At 36.8% G+C, this 17,417-nt stretch overlaps 1 protein-coding gene across 1 annotated transcript in view; it reads left to right on the forward strand.

Annotated features, from left to right (window-relative positions):
• The window catches only part of UNC5C (unc-5 netrin receptor C), a 585,103-nt gene that overhangs the window by 430,297 nt on the left and 137,389 nt on the right, over positions 1 to 17,417 (forward strand). The gene's annotated exons all lie outside the window — the stretch shown is intronic.

The following is a 17,417-nucleotide window of genomic DNA, read 5'->3' on the forward strand; positions in this document are numbered from 1 at the left end:
AAACATAACTGCCAATTAGTTGGTGGTTCCTTGTTAGCCTCCAGTCTACATTGAATCATTTGAAATCATTATTCTTTATTGCATATGTAAAAAGATTCATTTTTCAGTTGTTGCAACATGGCTTGTACTTCAGTCAGCTGATAGTTTGAAAAATAAATTCCTGAGTTTTGTCCATATATGAAGTTGTAAAATAATTCTCTTAAATTCCAACATTGTACAAAAAATTACTAGTAATTAGCAGTGCACATACTATTTCATTTCCCAGTGTTTTTCAGTTTTCAAAGATTGAAACAAAGGAGTCACCTCAGCTGGTTCCATGACAACCAAATAAAAATCTGAATACTTCCCAAATTAAAAATATTAATAACTAATTGATTAGAAATTTAGACACAATCTTACCAATTTATATGTATTTTTTTTGTCATATCTGCATGTGTCAATGCATAAACTCACAGTGGCACTCTTAATGAGACTTTTCCTTTTAACTTTGAAAGAAGAGAATTTTTTTTGCCTTGTAACTGGTATCTGATTGTTTTCTAGCACTTCATCAGAGACTTTGCATGTAGCTGTTTTATCCAATGACACCAAAACTGTCTTGCAGCATGGAGACACAGTGTAGTTTAGTGTAATTAGAAAGAAGACACACTCCTCTATGCTGATATTTCATTTCAGTTATTCTAGTAGTTGCATCTGTTGCCTTAGTTGTATTTTTCAAATGCTAATGCAAACCTTGTTTCTTCATTACACTGCATTAAAGATGAAATATATCATGAGTAACATGGTATCCAGCCTCTTTTTTACTTGAAATTTCTTAAAGGTAAATGATCCCTGAAAAAACTTTCAGTGAGGGGATTCTAATAATTGCTTCATATTTTCAGTGTCCTTAACAAAGTGGTTCACTTTGTCAAGGAGTAAAGATTCATGACTGCAAGCTAATTGGATGTGAATTTTATTTGTATCATCACTGGGGAAGAGACCAATTAACACTTGGCAAGCTCCAAAATCATATACCCATTTGACATTCAAAGAACTATATATTTAATGTGTATTTCTCTTTCATTTTTTGAAGTCAGAAGTGAGATCAAACACATATGCTCAAGAGCAGGCTAATAAACTCTTATGTGGATTCTTTTCAACACTATTAAAAGCACCAAGACCAGAAATCTAAAGAATATCTTAATGTAACACATTACAATCGCTGTTTGCTCAGGAGGGACAGACAAATTAAAAAAAAGAAAAAGAAGTGGATGAAAGGTTACTTGGTGGATTGAAGAATTATAGGATTATTTTAATTTTAAGATAAAAACAATTACTTAATATTTCATTTATTTGTTTCAGGAACTTTCCAGGATAAATGTAGCATAAACTGAAAGATTAATCTTAAAGGAAATCCACCAGGTAGACTCTTGTACTATAAATAGAAAAAGTCTGTAGGATGCCAGGGAAGATGGGCAGGTATAGGTGCCTCTTTGTATCCCATAACAAATGGTCCTGCAGAGTCAGATGGTAAATGCTCAATGAATAGGTGGCTATTTAATTGATCTGTTTTATAAACATATGTCTAGTCCCACTGAGGCTGTGTCCTTTGCACAATAATTTACCCCAATGCAACAGCTCCCCTCCCACTTTGTCCCAATAGTTACCTCTTCCTTGTGTTCATACCTCCATGCACTCTGATTTTTAGTCAGTGTTGTTCATTTAGTCTTCACGGTCCCCAAACACAGGAGTGATTCATATATTTTCTTCCAAAGAGGAAATTTTGAGCTGAGGTTATTGCCAGTAGATCTACTTTTCAGAGCCCAAATAAAGAGAAAGACAAAAAAGTCTCAGAAGAGGAAACGGTTGACCCAGGATCCATTACACTTCATCTCCCCAGGTGGTGACAGGTTTGACTTACAAATTCCCTCAATACTCATCAGTTAAGAAAAATTACATGGTTGGGGTGGGGGACCCAAGGATGAAGCACAAGGGCTCTAGGCTTGGCTGCTTCTTCCTCCAGTCTTGCCAAGCCCTTTCTTTATATCTAGAGATGCTATTGAAAAACTACTTCAAAACTGTACAACTCCCTTAAAGAACCCTGGTGGTACAGTGGTTAAGCGCCCAACAGCTAACCAAAAGGTGAGAAGTTCGAACCCACCAGCTGCTCCATGGGAGAAAAAACCTGGCAAACTGCTTCTGCAAAGATTTACAGCCTGGAAAATGCTAGGAGACAGTTCTACTCTGTTCTATAGGGTCACTGTGAGTTGGAATTGACTCTAAGTGACACACAACAACAACTCCCTTAGCAAAGAATAGTGTTAAGGGCTTTATACTGTATTGGGTATGAATTCTTTAGCTGCTGGATCATGTAGTGGTCCAAGCATTCTAGGGAGCCTGTAGGAAACAGGGAGGGCAAAGAATGGTCACTCATTTATTTAGCGAGAAATATGGAACTATTTCAGTAGTTAGCACCTGGAATAGAAAAATTAAGGGCAGTGGTAGTTCAGTGATAGAATTCTTGCCTTCCATGTGAGAGATCCTGGCCGATGCACCTCTAAGCATAGACACGACTCGTCTGTCAGTGGAGGCTTCAAATATTGCTATTATTCTGAACAGGTTTCTGCAGGGCTTCCAAACTAAGACAGACTAGGAAGAAGGACCCGGACATCTACTTCTGAAAATCAGCCAGTGAAAACTCCAATCCGATCTTGTGATATATGGAGTTGTCATTAGCTGTGGCAGACTCAAAGACATCTAACAACAGCAATGGATGAACCAATGTAAATGGCTGAATGTCAGCCTCTGTATACCACAATTTTATAAAGCTCTAAGTACCAACAACAACAACAAAAAATTCATTGCTGTCAAGTTGATTCTGACTCATAGCAATAGGACTGGGTAGAACTGCCCCATGGAGTTTCCAAGGCTGTATCTTTATGAAAACAGACTGCTTCATCTTTCTCCTGCCGAAAACCTTTTGGTTAGCAGCTGAGTGCTCTTGTTCTGAAATATATCTGTTTACTCCTCTGCCTGTCTGACTAGAATGTGGATCTATTCAGAGCAAAAAGGTTTCCTGCTCATCTTTCATCTCTTCCACCAGCAGACTGTAGGTCACTTAGTGGATTCTCCAAGCATATTTAAGTAAATGGAAAAAGAAAGAAAGAAAAAGAGGCCCTGTTGAATGTGACACAGGTTGCACATGAGGGAATAAAACTTTCCAGAAGAAAGACACTGTCATCCCTGAAGACTGAGAGAACTCAGTATAGAGTGAGGAAATCAGTCAGTCTGCACCCTGAAAACAGGCTTCATAACCATTAGGACAAGGAATGGAAAGACATTCAGAATTTCTTTAGTTCAAGGACTATTTGAAGAGGTTAATGATAATAATAATAATACAATTAAAAAGTAGACTAGGTAAAAGAAAGACAAATAATCCTTAGAAATACTCTAGTATAATATCCTCAGAATTTTTTAGAACACTTTACTAGGAAAAAGCCAAAAATAAAATTCTTTTCTTCCATTTCTGGTTCAGCATTTGCTTCTCTTTCAACAGAAAAACTTCCCCTGTTTCCCTATGAAGCAAGAAAATTAATACACTTATGGAATGGGTGCTGGGTTGCTCCAGTGCCATAACAGCAGTACTCTATGAAATGAATCCCTCTTTGCTCATTTTACTTTATGCCTAGAAAATGTTGCTGTCACATGGTGAGTCAGAAATACACTCAGAGAAACTTTATTTCATTAAAATGATCTCTTTTGGAGTATACTAGGATCAAAACATCAATGGATACAAGATTTGTTGGTAAGGGGGAAGGAACAAAACTAAATTTTTCACTAAAATCTGTGATTTGTTTGACCTTTAACAAGGGGATAATTGCTTTTCTAATTATAATTGAGTTATTTCTCAAAGGAATTTAATTGGAGAAACAGGGCACAGTGTTCAACTTATTGACCTAGTTGTGCTTAAAAAACATCATCTTTATTTATCAACATTTGCATCTCTAATTAGCAAGTGGGACTATATAGCATGACATGCAAAAGAATAGATTAGTTTGAGGAGTCTCATTCTTGACGAACAAGGAACGATTTTTTTAAACCTGATATTGCCAGGGCAAAAAGCTGCTGGAAGCTCGAGGCTCCTCCAAATATGCAGCATCAGGTGGTTCTCCACTAATTGATTATTAATATGCCCCCTGAATGTTTTGTTTTGTGAGAGCTGCTCATGTTTCACTGCTATTCTCTCATAATTGGAACTTCATGTCAAAGTGTTTCCATGCAGGTGCATTATCTCCCAAACTGTACTTTTTACAGGCAAAAGAGGTTTAGAGAGGAAAGAAGACTTGGGCATGAATACTAATTTGTAGGGACACATTGCCGAGTAATATCTGTTGAAATTTTCTACTAGCATGTGTGTAGCAACAAGAAGGGCTTTTTGACAATGGTATGATTATCAGCCTTGCAAATAGGTTTTCAAAAGCCTTAGGTTCTCCAGCTATTATTCAGCTTGCAAGTTTTGCATTGGTCCATTCAAGATTTGCCAGTGTCACCTCTTTATTATGGTAATTCCATATTCTTTTCCAATATCTGTCTCTAATAATTTTATGTAGATATTACCACAAACCCATATAGCCATGTAAGACAAGTTAAAAATAATAATAAAATTAGCAACATCAACATCAACATCAACCCAAAAAACAGTAAGTAATAATAGACCTTATCTGACTTGTAATAGATTGTGACTAGTTTTCAGCAAATATATAATGGTTCCTTTGAGCCTATAGTAGAAAATGTAGTTTTTATATTGTTTAATCATTAGTTCATCTATTCAAGAAATATTTACTAGGCACCCACTGTGTGTCAGATGCTGTTCCAGGGGCAGGATATATAAGATAGTCAAAGTCCCTGGAGGGGAAAAAAACAATAAATAAGAATACACATAAATGAACAAGATACTTTAAGATAATTATAAGTTAAAGGAAATAAAAGTTGTATAAGAGACAGTAATGGCTTCCGGGGTTTGAGAGTCCAAGGAAAGTCTGTCTGAGGAGATGCTATTTGAGTTGAAATCTGAATGGCAGGAAGGAGCCAGTCTTGAAAATATCTGGGGCAAAAAGCATTAGGTAATGAGAACAAAAAAGGTATGTGCCCTCAAAAGGCGCTTCATACAGGACTGAAAAAGAGGCCAGTTAGCAATGGGGACACCAGGAAGTCAGAGAGATTGGGAAGGATCAGATTGGGGACTTAAATATATGAAGAGAGGTTTAGACCTTTTTTTAAATGTGTGAGAAGCCATTAGAAGCTTTTTTCCCCACTTCCACCCCTTTAAAAAAAAAAAAAACAACTTTTTATTGTGGTTGTAAGTAAGGAATCATCATGACTTGATATATGTCTTTATATAAGATTTTTATGGCTGCTGCATGGAAAATAGTTTTCTTAAGTGCAAGAATGGAAGCAAGTAAACCATTTGGGGGATTTTGCAGCAACCCAAGCAAGAGGTTGTTTGTCCTAAGGTGGAATAGTGGTGATGGAGAAAACTGGATAGATAAAGAACATACTTTCATTCCTCTGGGAATGAAAAAAAAAAAAAATGAACATAATATTTAAATTTTGTTTTATTAAATGAATAAAAACCAGAAAATATTCAGTCTTTCAAGAGAAAGTGAAATCTTCCATACTAAAACTCAACAGACTCAAAGTCAGTTTTGATTGTATTAAATAAGAAAAATATAGCAAATATTTGGTCTTTCAGGAGAAAGTGAAATCTTCCATACTGAAGCTAATAGACCCAAAGTGGCCTAAAACCATCTGGTTAGTTGACCTCGGCCTTTTTTAAATACAGTATCTGTCTAAGTGGAACTTTATCAACACAGAACAACCTAGCTTGTGTCCATAATCACAAGATAAGATTTCTTGAAAAAAGTTCATCTTGGTTTTTTTTTTTCCTTCTATAGATTCTCTTGCTTTGGAATTTCTTTCAACATTTCCTCATAACCTTTCAGGCACTCAAATGAAACCAAACTCACTGCCATCAATCTTGACTTATAGCTGCCCCTCCTTGGGTTTCCCAGGCGGTATCTCTATGGAAGTAGATTGTCCAACCTTCCTTCCAATGAGTGGCTGGTAGATTTGAACTGCCAGCCTTCTGGTTAGCAGTCAAATGCTTTAGGCACTATGCCACCACACACTACTTATCATAAACTCATTGTGGATTAAAAATACCAGTCATAGAGTCCAAAAGCCCGTATTTTCTAAATATGGTCGGACCTAGCAATAGTTCTGAAGATTTTGATGGGACATTTAAGAAGAAATGTCAATGGGACATACTTACCCAGAAGGTTTATACTAAAAGCTAATTAAGAACTAAAGAGAGGCTAATCAACTTGTAGTCCTTTTGTCCTGTAAAATTTAGCATTTTAAGGACACTTCAATACCATTTTTATCCCCTGGAAGGTGTTATTACATATAGCCATTTTACTTTGAGGTTTTATTGTTGTTAGTTCATAGTCAACATGTTTTTATCTCCTCATGGTAAAATTTAGGCTTTAGAAATGTAAGTTTTCATGTCTCAAGACAAGTTAGTTTTCACAATATGGTCTACATAGCATCGGCTCTCAAAAGAAATGAGCCAGACATATGTGCAATTAAGGGAGTGTTTCCCAGTAGGAAAGCAAATTCCCTTTCTTGGCAACAGAGGTAGAAGTTACAACAACTGAACAAAATGTCACTACAGTTTCCACTTTTTTTTTTTTAATCCTTTGGCTATTTTATTTTTTTACAATTCCCCAAAGACATAATTTCAATTTGTTTGAAGGCCAACTTTTTTTTAAGCATAAAAATACACATAGTCTCACAAACCCCCAGAAAAGTGTGAAGTATATGGAATTGTGGTAAATACTAAAGTGAATGCATGCCTTATTTTATTGCAAATCAGAGAAGCAAATAGCTGCATAGACAAGGTAGCCTTTGATTCTTGGCAAGAAAGAGCATCTGGCATGACATTGTTTCCACAGTAGCTCAGGCAGCCGATTTTTTTTTTTTTTTTTGACAAATGGCCTTTTGCTTTTTGCACTTTAAGATACGTTCTCCTCATAACTTGTCTAAGTAAAGAACGTTCATTTGCATTCTATCATGAGGACTTTCTTGTCTTGGTCAGATGAAGCACCTAAGCACCTCCAAAGGCCATTGAGATACCTGCTGCCAGTGTGAGAAACAAGAAGAAAATACTACTGAGATTTTGAACTTTCATCTAGGAGCCAAATCCTAGATGAAAGTACATCCAGAAAGCTATAGATATGGTTTAGCGTTGTCAAGTCCTTGCTGTTCAAAGTGTAGTTCATAGACCATCTGCATTGACACCAAATGGAGCTTTGTAGAAATGCCCCAGCCCAGATCTCGCAACCAGAATCTGAGTTTTAGAAAATCCTGAGGGTTACAGAACTGGTTCTTAAATTTGCATGTGCTTTGGCATCACCTGGGAATCACTAGAAAATACTGATGTTTGTGTCCTGTCCTAAGGATATGTTGCTTTAACTTGTATGATGAGCAGCCTTGCTACCAAGATTTATAAAGCTCTCCAGGTAATTCTAAAATGCAGCAAAGTTTGAGAACCATTGGTCTACAGGGACAGGTTAGAACAAATAATCAAATACACAGAAACCTTCAAACTTGTCATTTCCACGACAGTCAGTAAAATTTGGCAAAGACTCCCAGCTTCTAGCTAATGCTCCTCCTAGAAGTTTTTGGCTTGCTTGAGTGTGCATTTGATAATTGTCCCATAATTGCTTTTCCCATTTGTTTGATTAATGTACCTGCATGCAGTGATTCCAGGCTGAATCTTCATTCTCTTAGGTGTGCACACTCTTCTCAACTCAGTTGTACCCTTTTCAAGGGTGCTGACTTGATAGACCCCCATTTAACAGAGTAACCCCTTGGATAGACATGGATTTTTCTTGCTAATGGTTGTTGGACTCACTTTTCATGTTGGGTGGCATGTGGCAGTTTTCCTCTGTTAATTAGAACAAATGTGCCAATTATGTTAATGTTTCTCCCGATACCAATCAGTGAATAATTAGATCCAACACATCTGTCTTTTGCGATGGAGTTGAATAGGAAAGAAAAACTCCAAGGTGTTCTTTATTATTGGCATATATGACAAGATAATTCCTTAACCAATCACAGGGTTAATAAATTCATGTATCAGAAGGTCACAGGATGCCAATACTACTTGCAGGGCTCATCACCATTCATTATTAGCACTGTCCTCACCAAAGTCCAATTATTCTGAAGGATCTCTGCAAAAATTTAAGTGGCCACCAGGAGTGGGGGTGGAGGGGAGAGGAGGAAACACTGCAAAAATAAGAAATAAATTTTAAGTGGCTTTTGGTGGCACAGTGCCTAAGGCATTTGACTGCTAACCAGAAGGCTGGCAGTTCAAATCCACCAGCCACTCCTCAGAAGGAAGATAGGGCAATCTACTTCCATAGTGATATTGCCTCAAAAACTCAAGGAGAGGTTGCTGTGAGTTGGATCCAACTCGACGGCAGTGAGTTTGGTTTGGTTTTGATTTTTTCACTAAAAAAAGAAAAAAAATACACTTCCTTATTGGTAAGATTCAGTTATGTTATTTACCCTGAACTACAGAAGAAAAAAATAAAGTTCCTGAGAAATATTTAAAACTCTTTGAAAATAATTCACATTTATTGCTATAAAAGGTGATACTGGAAGAAATCAGAAAATTTAGCCCATAACATTATATTGAAAGTAAACATATGGAAACATACATCACTATCAACTTAGAATTTGTTATATTTTCTACTTATATATTTTCATGTATTTGAACCTTGGAGCCTTCTGAATTATGGAAACTTTTTTTTTTTTCCTGTTTTTATTTTAATTGGAATATGAGTTTCATATTTGGTAGAATTCACAGAGAGGTTGTGTTGTTGTAGCTAAACTATTTCATAATGCAACTAATAATACCTCTTATTCAAAGAGTCTTTTGAAATAAGCATTTTAGTCTTCTTCAAAGTAGTCAAAGCATATTTTACACACTTCCCTATACAAAGCTCTTTGTTTAGGTTAGAATTTAAAGTATTGACTTTCTAACAAATATGACTTAAATTCCTAATATTTGTTAATATTCAACTATATGCTTTTATCATCTAAAGATACAATATCATCATTTGTTCTTATAATGTATATCATTATTGTCACTTCAAATATATTGTCACTATTGTTATATTAGGAGCTCTGGTAGAATAGTGCCTAAGGCACTTGACTGCTAACCAGAAGGCTGGTGGTTCAAACCCACCAGCCACTCCTGGGAAGGAAGGTTGGGCAATCTACTTCCGTGGTTATACCACCTCGGAAACTCAAGGAGGGGTAACTCTGAGTCGAGTCCGACTCCACAACACATAACAACAAAGACAACAATTGTTATATTGTTGTATTTTTATAAGTAGTCAGAAAATATGACTGGAATGTGAAATTATAAATTTTTTCTTACGTAGACACTGATTTGCTAAAAAGAAAAGGAAAAACTCATAGCAGACATTTAATAGTTCTGAAAATAATAATGATTGCTAATACCTGATATTCCTCAGAAACCCCTGATATACATTCCTTTGGCCAGGGGGTGACAACTGAGGCATCAATGAGGAGAACACCCACTAACCCCACTGCCGTTGAGTCAATTCCAACTCATAGCAACCCTATAGGACAGAGTAGAACTGCCCCATGGGGTTTCAAGGCTGTAAGTCTTTACAGAATCAGACTGCCTCATCTGTCTCCCACAGGGCAGCTGGTGAGTTTGAACTGCTAACCTTTGGTTAGCAGCCAAATGTTTTAACCACTGTGTACCAGAGCTTCTTGACGAGAGCATAGTTGTTGATTTTAAATTACATCACTCTACCCATAACATTAGGAGCTCTGGTAGCGTAGTGCCTAAAGGCACTTGACTACTAACCAGAAGGCTAGTGGTTCAAACCTACCAGCCACTCCTCGGAAGGATGATGGGGCAATCTACTGCCATAGTGATACGGCCTCGCGGTCGACTCGACAGCACATAACAACAACAACAACCCATAATATTTATCTTTTATTTTAGTAGTAAAATATGAAACAGTTTTAATAGTAAGATATTAAATAATTACTGGAAATAAAGAATGTATGGAAAATAACTGTTATCTAAATGAGTTCCAGTTTATATACTCTTAATGTGAGAACTCAATTGGAAGTTTTGGAATCTGTCTTACGCTGGCTTCTTGTTATGATGTTTAATAAGAAAAATGGAAGGGGAGTAATAAAGGTGATAAAATTAGTATGGGAAATCAAGATTAAACAAGATTATAATTTATCCAGTATTTTACTATGAGCTGTAAATGGATAATCCACTGGGAATGTTAATCTACTTTTCTCTGTCTTTGCTGACAACGTATATCAAGAAATAAATTTAAAGTGAAGAATAAAGTATTTAGGGAAGAGATTATAGAGAATATTTGAACTAGAGGATGCTGAATGTTGGAGTGACTGTTCAAAAGGAGTGATATGGATGCCATTGCAAAATGATCTCAATGTTTTGCTGCAAAACTTCTCTTTCTCGGATAGCACTTAAACAGCCAATAGTTCTGAATTTTATGAAATACCAGTAACAGTGAAACTGTAAAACTGTGCATGTAGGAGCCATAAAAAGTTGGTCCTTAAATCACACTACACACAAGTAGGGATGGCAGTTTTATACACCTTTTCCAGGAATACACATTATGAGGTCAATATGTTCCAATCTTAAAATGTATAATCAAATTGGGAATCACTCATCTTCATTAATAAAATCATGTTAGTGTTTTGAAAGTTCTGTGCCAGATTAAAGGTGTCAAAAGAACTGAACTATGTAACTGTTGGAGGGATTTCCAAGCAGTTTATCTACTGTATGAGTTGGGGGCCAGTCCTCATATAAGAATCCAGGAAATATGCCATCTCTCTGGCACATACACTAGAAGGGATTGAGCCTAGAAATAAAGTAAAACTTTCCTCACTCAGAGAATTTTGTAAAAGAAGACTCGTAAACCAATACCAACAGGCCCTGCAGAGAGAAATTGAAAGTGAGATTTTTCCCAGTTTTTTGTTAGCTTTGTTTTTTTCTCTGATTGGTATTTTGAATTTAAAGATATATACTTCCTAATAGAGACACTAAGGAGCACTGAATCATCAATCTTTAAAATGCATTTATGCAGATATAGCTCTGTTTGGAACAAACTTAGTACAAAGTCAAAGGAAAAAAAAAAAAAAAAACTCACTGCCGTGGAGTCCTATCTGACTCATAGAGACCCCTCTTTGGGTTTCCGAGGCAGTATCACTATAGAAATAGATTGCCCACACTTCCTCCCGAGGGTGGCTGGTGGCTTTGAACCACTAGTCTTCTTGTTAGCAGTCAAAGGCCTTAGGTCATATGCTACCAGAGCTAGGAAGAATTAAATTTATTCCAGCTGCTTTTCCTTCCTTATTCCTTCTACAGCAGGGGGATGGTCATCCATCCCCATTGTATAGGTGAGTATGGCTATACAATGAGAGCTTATAGTTTACAGAGGCTGCAAACTCAGTTAGTGGGAGAGCTGGCCTACAGGCACAAGTCTGTCTGACTCCAAAAGCCCTCCACCCCCCTTTTTGTTTTCCCTATAACAATATCAAAAAAAGTTTTATTGACTGTATGCTTTAGACTTACTTTATTGAAGTGACACAAATTGTGTGTGTGGCTTTATTTGATCGATTTGCATGAGCAAATCAGATAGTATCTAGACAAAGATACTTTTTGGGGAAAAATCATTTATTTTAAAAGAATCATATTTTCTCATCAATTGTCTAAAAGTAGAGTAAGCACATTTATTTTTATTGTGTGTTGTTATTATTACACACTATGAAATAATGGAAATTATTAAATTTGATTTCTGGGTCCATTTGTTAAATATCTCAATAATTTAAAAATATATTTTCTTAAATTTTGTGATATCCAAGATTTTTTGCAAAATATTGTTTTAAACAAAATTAAATCTTCTGTCCTGTATGTTCCCAGGTTATAGTTTTGGGTTTTATCACAGTACTGCTACTAGTACCCTAGAAGCCATCTGACTATTTCAACATTTTTTCCCTAGAAAAAAAAATATATTTTTTGTTAAGAATCAATGGAATCCAACATTGTGATTGTCTGAAACTTTGGAAGTAATGATGAATTAAACATTTTCTCTAATGCCCAAGACCTGCAGTAGTGCTTTGTGCCTAGTGGCTCTTCAATAGATTCATTGAGTAAATTGATTTCAAGTAGATCCTACTGACTTTTATTTTCTTCCTCAGTCATATCTTTGTTTTTTCTCTTTGAATGTGACTACATATCTCACTTATGGGAAGCCTGCTGTCTTAATTCTCCAGTGCTTTTATAATAGAAATACCACAAGTAGATGGCTTCAAGAAACATAAATGTATTCTTATAAAGTCCAGGAAGCCAAAAGTACGAGTTCAGAGTGCTGGCTCTGGGGCTGGGTGAGGCTCCTACGTTAGGCTTCAGCTCTGCCTTGTAGGCCCACTGGAGGAAGCTGTGGGCTTCTCCTAATTCATGCAGCTGCTGCCTACTGAGGCTGAACAGTGCAAAATCAGCAGGTAAAATGGTACATTGTTTGCTCGCACACTGTGAATGCTACAATCCTAAAATCAGCAGGCAACACAACAGGCCACTGGTTCAAGTCCAGGAACTGGAGATGAGGACAGGCCAAATGCAAGAACCAAAATGAGCCAAAAAGCTAGAGACCTTTCCCAAAGCCTCTCCATGTATATTGGAGGAGGTCACACTTCAAAGGCAACTCCCCTTCAGTTAATTAGCTGCTCACATTAGATTCGACCATGGTGGTCCAATCTCATCATGCAGAATAACTACATCCAGTTGCCAAGCCACTCAAAATTACAGCCCAGCCAAGTTGACACACACCCTTAATGATCACACCTTCTTTACGTAGTCTTGTGGCTTATATGAATAGCTTTTATTTTGTCTCATAAACGTCACTTATGCATTCCTGTGTTCATTCATTCATTCTTTTACCACACTCTAGCCACAAAGACTTTTTTTTTGTTGTTTCTTAAACAATAAATTTTTCAACTGTTCTCTCTCCCTGGAACAACTTGTCTCAAATGGTTAACTTATTGTAGATATTCATGTCCTAGTATATGTCACCTCTTTAGAAAGGCCTCAAGAAGTAAACCATGAACCAAAGATTTGAATGCCAGTGTCTTTTAAGGAAGTGCTTCCAAAAAAGTCCTATAAGTGAATGGCACAAACAGTATAGAAAAGAAGAAACCAAGCAGGAGTGCAATTTCAGGAAAATTCTCAGGAAGAGTAGCATTAGCCTGATCTCTGCAGGGGAACTGGAAACAGAAAGCTCTTTTTATGGCCCAACTGTACCCAAGGCATACTTCAGCACTCATGAGTCAGTGACTAAAGGCTATTGTGGGGTGAGAAGTTCCACGGTGTTGCAAATGATTAGTGCACTTAGCTGCTAACACAAAGGTTTGAGGTCCAAGTCCACTCAGAGACACCTCAGAAGAAAGGTCTGGTGATCTACTTTTGAAAGATCAACCATTGGAAACTGGATGGAGCACATTTCTACTGTTATACACATCCAGGCAAAGAGGGTGCAGTACTGCAGTCTGGATGCCATCCTCCAAAGAAAAGTAATAGATATGGGTCCTTGAAGAAAAGTAAGCCTGGGAGAGAGACTCACAAAAAGAGTAAAAGAGATTCAAGACCACTTGAGTGCAACAGGATCTTCTTGAAGTACAACTCTCACTTTGATAGAATAGCATAGATAACCTAGGCAGAGTAAAAATATTAATGCCTAAAGCATATATCAGAGAACATATATATTATTACACTATAGCCTGTAGGCCAAATCCCACTCACCATCTATCTTTGTAAATAAAGTTTTATTTACATGCTCATTCACTTACGTATTGTCTATGGCTATTATCTAGAGACCTTATGACTCACAAAGCCTAAAAGATTTACTGTCTGTCTCTTTACAGAAGAAAATTGCTGATTCCTGATCCAAAGTACTTTATAATGCTGATTTATTTTCTTTCTAGGCCTTAAATTATTGAAATTATCCAATATAGGTATCTGTTTATATGTTATATTTCTTTTTCCATGAGACTCACTCAGAGAACAGATTTTATCTGTTTTGTTTATTGACATACCTCATGTTCTAGAAATAGTGAGACCACATAATAAATGCTCAACAAATATTTATTCAAACAGTCAATAAATTTTGAACCCCTGCTATATTCTGGGCACTATGCTAGTATGCTAGATAGTGGAAATACAAAACAGTGAAAAAATATAGGTCATGCTTTCAAAGAGCTCCCAGGGTACGAGAGAACAAACTGTAAACAGATTATTATAGTATAATATGATAAATGGTTTGAAGATAGTACTTGAGCTACACATAATAGGACAATACTGACTCTGCTTAGAACAGACAGAAGGCTTCAGAAAAGAAGTGACTTCTGAGGTAAATTTTGAATAATGAATTCTATAAGCAGAAAATGAAGAGAAAGGCATTCTTGGTAGAGTGAGCAGTAAATGCAAAGGTATGAGTAATCATGCTAATGACTGTGAGATGCTGAGAGAAGTTCAGGAAGTCTAATATTCCTATGTTATTTTTGGGTGCCATCAAGTCACTTCTGACTCATAGCAGCTCCATGTGACAGAGTAGACCCATAGGATTTTCTTGGCTATAATCTTTATGAAAACAGATCACAGGTCTTTCTCCCACAGAGTCACTAGGTGGCTTCAAACCATTAACCTTTGGTAAGCAGCCGAGTACCAACAGGGCTTCTTAATATCTCTATAGGGTAGGATTAAATTTTGAATGTGAAGCTAGAGCAAATATTGGGAATAGCCTGTAAATGACTCATATGACACATTATGAAGTTTACTTAACCTAGAAACAACATGGCATAAGGGTGAAAATATTGATTCATGTTATTGTTTTCAAGATTTACATTTTAGTGAAAATAGTTCTAATTGATATACATTTTAAGAAGAGTGGAACAAGAGAAAGGAGCATTTGAGGTAGAATCTACAAATTGATAAAATGGTTTTGAAGAGAGTCATGATAAATACTGTAAGTTTTTAGTTAATGAACGGGAAGATTACTCCACTAATTAATTAATTAATTAAATTTCTCCATTAATTAAGACCAAAAGATTTAGAGGTGGACCAAGTTTATAGAGAGAGGACTTACATGAGGAGATGTTGAGATCAATTCAACACCTGTTAGGCATTTCTTAAATGCTGAACATCAAAATAGAATTATCTAGAAAGTAGTTGGAAATACAAATGGAGCCTAACATGGAGGCCCAGGCCCTTTACAGCCTAATTAAATCAAAACCTCTGCAGGTGAGGTCCAGACATGAGGAGATCTTAAAATCTGTCCCCAGGTAATTCTAATGCACAGTGAAAGTGGAGAACCACAGATATAAAATGAAAGGGTCAAAAACAAACAAACAAAAAAGAGACCCTTGAGGAGGACTATATGAAAATGAAGGAGCTCTGGTAGCATAGTGCCTAAAGCATTTATTTGACTGCTAACCAAAAAGCTGATGGTTCAAACCCACCAGCCACTCCTCGGAAGGAAGATTGGGCAATCTACTTCGGTGGTGATTCCATGTCGGAAATCCAAGGAGAGGTTGCTGTGAGTCGGGCCCAACTCGATGGCACATAACTACAACAACAACATATGAAAATGGTGGTTGAAATACAGGGACCCGTGAAAGAGTCTTGACAAAGATCATGGAATCAGGTGGCAAGAAAAGCAGCAGAGAGAGGGTGTTCAGGTGGAACACAGAGGCATTTGCTATAAAGAGGTCAACTAAGAAAAGATGCCATTGGATTTGGCAGTTAGTGAAATTACCAGTTACTTTTGGGAGAGAAATTTGAGAATGTGAATGTGAATGTGAATGTGAATCCAGACAACAGTAAGCTGAAGAGTGAATGGACAAGATAATATTAGGGCACTATGTTTATGAGTACTCTACCCTCTCAAGCTAATTACTTGCTAATGGGAAGAAAATGCTGAGGCATAGATGAGAAGGAAGGTCATGTTCAAGGGTAATTGGTAATTTTGCTGTTTCGATTTTAGAATGAAGGTGATATGTGCATGTTTATGAGTGGATTGAGACTCAGAAGAAAGAAAGAGTTTTGGGAGGAGTTCATGCCTTTTGATCTATTTGGTCTGCTTTTTGTTTTGTTTTGTCTTTGTTTTAAAAGCATATGTCATCTGCTGAGACATGAAGGAAGGTCACAAAATGTTTGAGGACTATGCTGGAATGGGTGTAGGAGTGGTAAATGCACCTTTGAGTTTATGTCTTCTGGATAAGCATTCCCGCTTCTGCCTCCTTTCTAATACTTTTCAGCTAGAGTAGGATGACCTTATTTTTGTTTGTCTTTCCTTGACTGAATGTGAAATATAAGCTAACAAGGACACACAATATGAAGATTGCTCTGTACAGAACTGTATCACATTGATCAGTAGCCTTGCCATGAAGCACATTGCCTAAGAAAATAACAAACCACAGAATATTCAATAAGCTTTAACACCTGTGACTCATAGCATCTGGATATGTGTAAACAGAAGGTGTTTTTAAGACAGAATTGAATGGAATGTTGTTAGGTAAGAATTCACACCTAAAACCTGTTGCTTTAGAGTTGATTCTGACTCATAGCAACCCATGTGCTGGAAAGTAGAACTGCTTCATAGGGCTGTCTTGTCTGTAATCTTCATGGAAGCAGATCACCAGGTCTTTCTTCACAGCAGTTCTGGATGGGTTCAAACAACTAACCTTTAGGTTTGTTGTCCAGTGCAAAGCATTTATGTCCCCCACAGAACACTAGTGGAGCTCTGGTGGCATAGTGCCTAAGGCATTTTACTGTTAACCAGAAGGCTGGCGGTTCAAACCTACCAGCCACTCCTCAGAAGGAAGATTGGGCAATCTACTTCCATAGCATTACCACCTTGGAAACCCAAGGAGGGGTCTCCATAAGTTGGATCTGACTCCACAGCAGTGAGTTTGGTTTGGTTTTTTTTAGGGAACACTAAGTAAAAATGCACCCATTCAAAATATTTTAAAATGTCATTAATTTTTTGTTACATTTAACTCTTCTCTTCTCTTATAAAACTTAAATTTCAATTTAGTAAAGACACTACATGTAAAGTCCATGAATAAATTATTTATCATAGAAAAGAATAATAACAGCAGATTAAAGTTGTGTGTTGTTGTTATGTTGTTAAGTGCCGTCGAGTCGTTTCCAACTCATAGCGACCCCATGCACAGCAGAACGAAACACTGCCCGATCCCGCACCAGCCCCACAATCCCTGCTGTACTTGAGCCCATCATT

The sequence above is a fragment of the Orycteropus afer genome, unplaced genomic scaffold, assembly GCF_000298275.1.
Source record: "Orycteropus afer afer isolate SDZICR_OR568_19922 unplaced genomic scaffold, OryAfe1.0 scaffold00159, whole genome shotgun sequence".
In the NCBI taxonomy this organism is placed as follows: domain Eukaryota; kingdom Metazoa; phylum Chordata; class Mammalia; order Tubulidentata; family Orycteropodidae; genus Orycteropus; species Orycteropus afer.